The sequence below is a fragment of the Bidens hawaiensis genome, unplaced genomic scaffold (genome assembly GCF_021521415.1).
Source record: "Bidens hawaiensis isolate Kalapana, Puna unplaced genomic scaffold, B.hawaiensis_p1.1 tig00010636_1, whole genome shotgun sequence".
Lineage (NCBI taxonomy): Eukaryota > Viridiplantae > Streptophyta > Magnoliopsida > Asterales > Asteraceae > Bidens > Bidens hawaiensis.
The window spans coordinates 158,612-164,611 of NW_027491815.1; positions in this window are offsets into that span (position 1 = coordinate 158,612).

Below are 6,000 nucleotides of genomic sequence, written 5' to 3' on the forward strand. Positions count from 1 at the left end.
ATCATATTAAAAAGGAAACAATGTTGTTTGATTAACATAACGGGTCAAATAAACATATGTTCTTGTTCGTGTTCGTTTATGTTTGTTAGTGAATATTCTAATCAGATATAAACAAATGTAAATGTTTATAGAAACAAGATTCATATATAAATCCAACTCTTAATTTGATGAGGCGAGACTTTGCTCATGTTCGCTCGTTTAATTACTCAAGTGAACAAAAACTTTTGGCCGTGTTCGTTCGTTTATTAAATACACAAATAAGGCTCACGAGTCATACTGCAGTTTACCGAGATTATTTTGTAATTTTTGCAGGACCAAATGATTCAGCAAACGGGATTACCAGCGCAAGTGATGGGGGGTACAATAACATAAACAGAAAACCACATGTTGAGGATTCAAACGCAAGCAAGAGAACAAAGTTAAAAGGTTTGAGTAACGTCTTTGGTTCATATTTTTTACCATTGTCATTTAATTGCATATAAAAGTTACTATTTTGAAGCTAAATAATAAACTACTATCTTTGTAGATGTTGATAAAGGAAGTAATGGTTTCAGTTTGAAAAGAAAGCAAGTAGATGCAATTTCTTCTGTTAAGAAACTGAAAGTGGATGAACCAGGTGTGTTGCTGATTTCCTAGATTAGTTTTTAGTGTATACGCATATCGGGTAACGGGTAATTTTTATTTTAAAACGGGTTGAGTTGACCCGGTCATTTTTTCTCCAAAGTTTTAAACTTCGTTACTGGATATAGTTACCCGTGTGATATGTTAAGAGATAAAACATTACTCAAATTGGTTTCTTTACACAATTATTTTGTTGTAAGTTTCAGGTTTGGAAACAAAAGAACATACTTGGCTCGAAACCGGCTTCAAACCACGGTTCACATGCAGTTTTCTTGGTGTAAATATGAAGCGGAGGAGAGAGGATGAAACGGTTGTGTCTGGTTCTTGCAAGAAATGCAGATAATATCAAGACTTAAATTGTACTTTAAATACACACTTGTAAGTTCCAATTCATTTGTCTGGCTTTAACTTGTCAATGATTAATGAGTTTCTAATCTTGGTGTATTTTCTTATATTTAAGATAGATATTGAATGACCAGATCGGTTTTGAGTTTACAATTTTTGAATGGCATTTATATAATTATTAATAAATAACAAGCCCAAAACTCAAAACCAAGTTTAAACGAGCCAAACCGAGCCTAGACGAATGAGCTACCCTTGGCTAGGGTTGAGGCGTGAATGTAAAACAAATCCTGTATATTTGAGCTAATTTTGGAATGAGCTTCCAGCCAGGACTTTTTGATTTTTGATCAGTCCTAAACACGTATTGAATAGACGAATACATTGATATGCGTAATTGCGTATGATGACGCCAAAGGCAGTGAAGTGGCTTTAACCAAGGTCTCCTGGCTAAATTCGGATTCGTTTAAAAGAAGCCGCTGAACCATCCATTCTTCAATGAAAGGCTTTGGCTCACCTATAACCAACACTCAGATTGCTAAAAATATATGAATCATATGAATTAAAAGTAATAAACTCTTATCAACACACAACATATTAATTACAAGAAAATCTAGATAAATCAAAACATAAAAAACTTAAAATTCGAAAAGAGTCAGATCTGGATGAAGTATCACCCTCCTTGGCCTGATCTCGATCACGTCTCCATCCCTTCACATTTATGTATCGTTTTTCCAGCCGATTGATTATCGCTCCTTGCCATCATGGGTGACAAAACCGATCCCAAACCACAACCTCTTCATCCCGTATACACGGTCACCAATACCCAACACAAAGTTCGTGTGCTCGACGGTGTTAAAGTTTCCCACTCTTCATGGATAAACTTTTCATGCTTTATGCCACCGGGTATGATGTGGTTCATCACATCGACGGTTCGCCAGACCACTGCACGATTATGGTCGACGGGTACCCATTTGTTTCTTTTTGTTCTTTTGTTTTTGCCATCCTGGTCCAGGGATGTGATGAACCACACCACACGCAATGACATGGAGCATGAAAAGTTTTATTCATGAAGAGCAGTAAACTTTAACACTGTCGTGCACACGGACTTTGTGTTGGATATTGGTAACTGTGTGTACGGGATGAATGGTTTGAGGTTTGGGATCGGTTTTGTCGCCCATGATGGCAAGGAACAATAATCGACTGGTTGGAAAAATAAAAACGGCCAAGGAAGGGATGGAGGCATGATCAAGATCAGGCTAAGGAGAGTGATACCATGTTAGTGAGTGATATTCATTTAACAATCCAATGATACAATGATCTATATATAATACAAGTAAATGAGATAATTGTGGAGCTATATAAGGTAATCCAATCAATCATAACTAATTAATGATTATAATTGTTAGGTGTCAAATAGTCTAAGGGGTTAAGTCAAATCTGTAAAAGTAGGAGGGGTTAAGCGTAACATTTTTAATATTCTAGCTCATTAAAAAAAAACCGATAGCGAGATTAATCTCCTTTTTTCCTGTCAATTCTTGCTCTTAATCTTTTAATTACCACTAACGATTGAATTACAAAATACATTTATGCCAATAATATCGCTTGATATTATTGGCAAACATATTCGAGTCCTAATTGTCTGTATTAAATAACAAATATTTCTGGTTTTGAGGTTTTCTTTGGCAATTAAGTGATGAATCAATAAGAGGTCTGACGTATTAAGTAGTCTCTAAATTATTCAACCTTTTTCAGAAACTTAACCATTAAAATTAAAAGGTTCCATGAGCTATTAAGAGGTGTAATCAAACACACTCTATCTATGATCGATTCCGAGACAGCCTCTTGATAGAATCAATGGGCATGTTATTTCCTTTGAAATTTGAATATACATATCTGATTATCTGCTTATTCTAGACTTGAGCCCACAATGGTAAAGCCCAATGGCAGCTCCAAATAGAGGTGTATAAATCGGGTTTTTTCTAATACCGGGTTCGGGTATGGTACCGGTTTCGGGTATTGAAAAATTGGGTATTGAGAGAAATCGGGTAGGGTATTGAGGATAAAAACTCAACCCTATGTACCCGGGTAGGGTATGATCGGGTTCGGGTATTGGAACCGGGTACGACCGGGTATTAATACCTAGTTTTGAATTTGTAATTTTTTTATACAATTTTTAACTTGTTTAAAATTTAAATCTGCTTTGTAATTTATAAAAATAATTAAACTATATTACAAAAACCATAAATCCACTTAATTCCAAATTATTTACTTAATAATATGCATTTTACAAAAACTTAAACATAAAAGTTATGAAGTAAACATAAAAATATACTATAAAAACTCATGTATTATTTCGGGTATTAGAAAATTGGTATCGGGTATCGGGTATAACCGGGTATCATTATCGGGTATAGGGTATAACCGGGTCCGGGTATTTACGAGTATAAATCGGGTACGGTTCCGGGTATGGGTATTGGCCTCAAAATGCATACCCTATCCATACCCTACGGATAAGGTCGGTTCCGGTTTCGGGTATAGAATACCCGGGTATAAAAAAACCGGTTCCGGGTAATTTTTTTGGGTCCGATTCCGGGTACGGGTTTTTTTTTGCACCTCTAGGCTCTAGCTCCAAAGCCTAGATCCTTAGCAGGCTAGCAGCCCAGTTAGGAATAGAAATAGGACTGATCTGGGCTACCCAGTGAGTACAAAATACAAACACATTTAGTTAGAACATAATATCTATAAATTGAGTTGATGTAATTTAACAATTGTGTAATGTATTTACTATTATACCTATCATACAAGCCAACTAAGGATGTAACTTGTATTATTTGTAAAATTTTAGACCAACTAGATCCAGGTTAACAAAAATTACCGTAAGTTAACCAAAACAACTTTTGACGAGGTGCCAATATTATGTATTTGTATGTCGTGTTCTAACAAATCAATGTTCTTACTTCTTAGAACCGGACTAGACCAATCCGTCGGATCAAAAAATCTAGTTTAGTGGGGTGCTTTTAAACCGTCTTTTTTTTTTGGGGGGGGGGGGGGGGGGGGGGTCAGTCTGGGCACTTGACCCATCGAGATGGATTGGTGCTTCTATCGAATTTCAATATCAACATATATTTCTTTTCAAAATCTCACTTCCAAATCTATTATTACTTCAGCATTCATATTTTATTTATTATTAAAAAGTTCACATTTTTTTAAATATTTTTTAATTTACACTCTGACCTTTACCATATGAATATTTGAGGCATGCCCCTTTGATACGGTTAGTGACCGTTAATTTAATGTTCTTTTATCAAAATTACACCATTTTAAGTTTTTCATGAGTGTTTAAAGTTAGGCATGTTCAAAACGGTTTGGGACTAGGAACCGGAACCGGTTCCTAACCGGTTCCTATATTCAAAACCCTCAATTAAACCGGTTCCAGGCTCGAACCGGTTAGGGAACCGAACCGGTTCTCCCACCCTCGGACCCCTAACCTATCTAACCGGTTCTTACCGGTTCCTAACCCGGTTCCTGTACCGTAACCGGTTCCAACCGGTTACAGTGTAAAAAATTTTTTTTTTTTTTCGTTTTTCGTTTGCGATTTGGATTCTAAACTACGATTCGTATTTGTATAGCATGAAAAATAAACAAAACAATTAACATAAAATTCATTTTATTTACTTTAAGAAATTCAAAAAAAAAAGGTTACATGTTTTAAAATCTTCAAAAACAAACTAACAAAACATTAAACTTATAAATATAAAGTTGTGACATATTATTTCTAGAAAAGCCTTCTTGTTCGTCGTAATTATTGAGCGGCGACTTCTTCCTCGGAATTACTTGTAGAAATGCCTTCTTGTTCGTCGTGCACTCGAACATCAAGTGGTGTTTCATCTTCGAGAGTGGTTACGTGTTGAATACGATCGATTGAGTCCAAGTGATCCTTTAAGCAAATGCACATCTCCACCGACTCCGAATTTAGTCTTGTTCTTCTCACCGATATTACCCTGCCACTAAGAGAAAAAGCGGATTCCGAAGCTACCGTAGAAGCTTGGAAGGTTAGTAAATCACGGGCCATGGTGGCAAGAATCGGAAACTCGGTTTCCTTTACCTTCCACCAAGCCAAAACATCAAAAGTGCCATATTCCTCTTCGGATAAACCGGTAGAGTAATCATTTGCACTATACCTTCCTAGTTCGCTTGAAGGGGTGTTACCCCTTTGTTTTTTAGCCGTTACGTTGCGAACGGTGTTCATAAGGCTAATCATGGGATCTCGTACTCTAGTAGCACTTGAACTTGATGAAGACCCCCCCCCCCCCCGGCATAGGCATGTGTATGTTTGACCCATATTTATTTAAATAAAAGTCATACATAAATTTAAAATTCAAGTTAAAATCATTTTTTGTCTCTGTTGAAAAGTTTGGGTCAACTTCATGCATATCTAAGGCTGAAAAAATTTCGTCTATCACACATTCAACCCCCGTAACATTTAACATTGGGTTTAAAGCGGCGGCGCAAGTAAAAACCGGTGGCAATTCAAGAAAGTATTTTTTTAATTTAAACTTCATTGGTAATATGATGTTTGAAAACATTGGACTTTTATTTTCAAATTCTTTAAGATTGTTAACGATTAAAAATAACTCCGAAAGAACCAAGGGACTTGTCGGATAATACGTTCCCGATAGTTTCGTAGTTGATGTTTTAAAAACTTCAAGAAAAGTCGATAAGTCATTGATAATTTCCCATTTCTCATTTGAAAAGGGGATTGCCAAATCATTCTCGGCAAGACTAGAATGAAACATTTGTAAAGTTTCTCTTTGTTTCAAAGCACTTTGAAACATTATGCAAGTGGAATTCCATCGATGAGGTACATCCCAATTAGCTCCCAAAGCTTTTCTTCCCGTATCTTTACAAAATTTTCTATATTCCATTTGTCTTTTTTTACTTTTCTTAAAAACTTCATGTATCATTAGTCAAAAATCGTTTATAACCGATGTAACCTCATCCGAAGCAAGTCTGTCGTCCACGATTAAATTAATGATA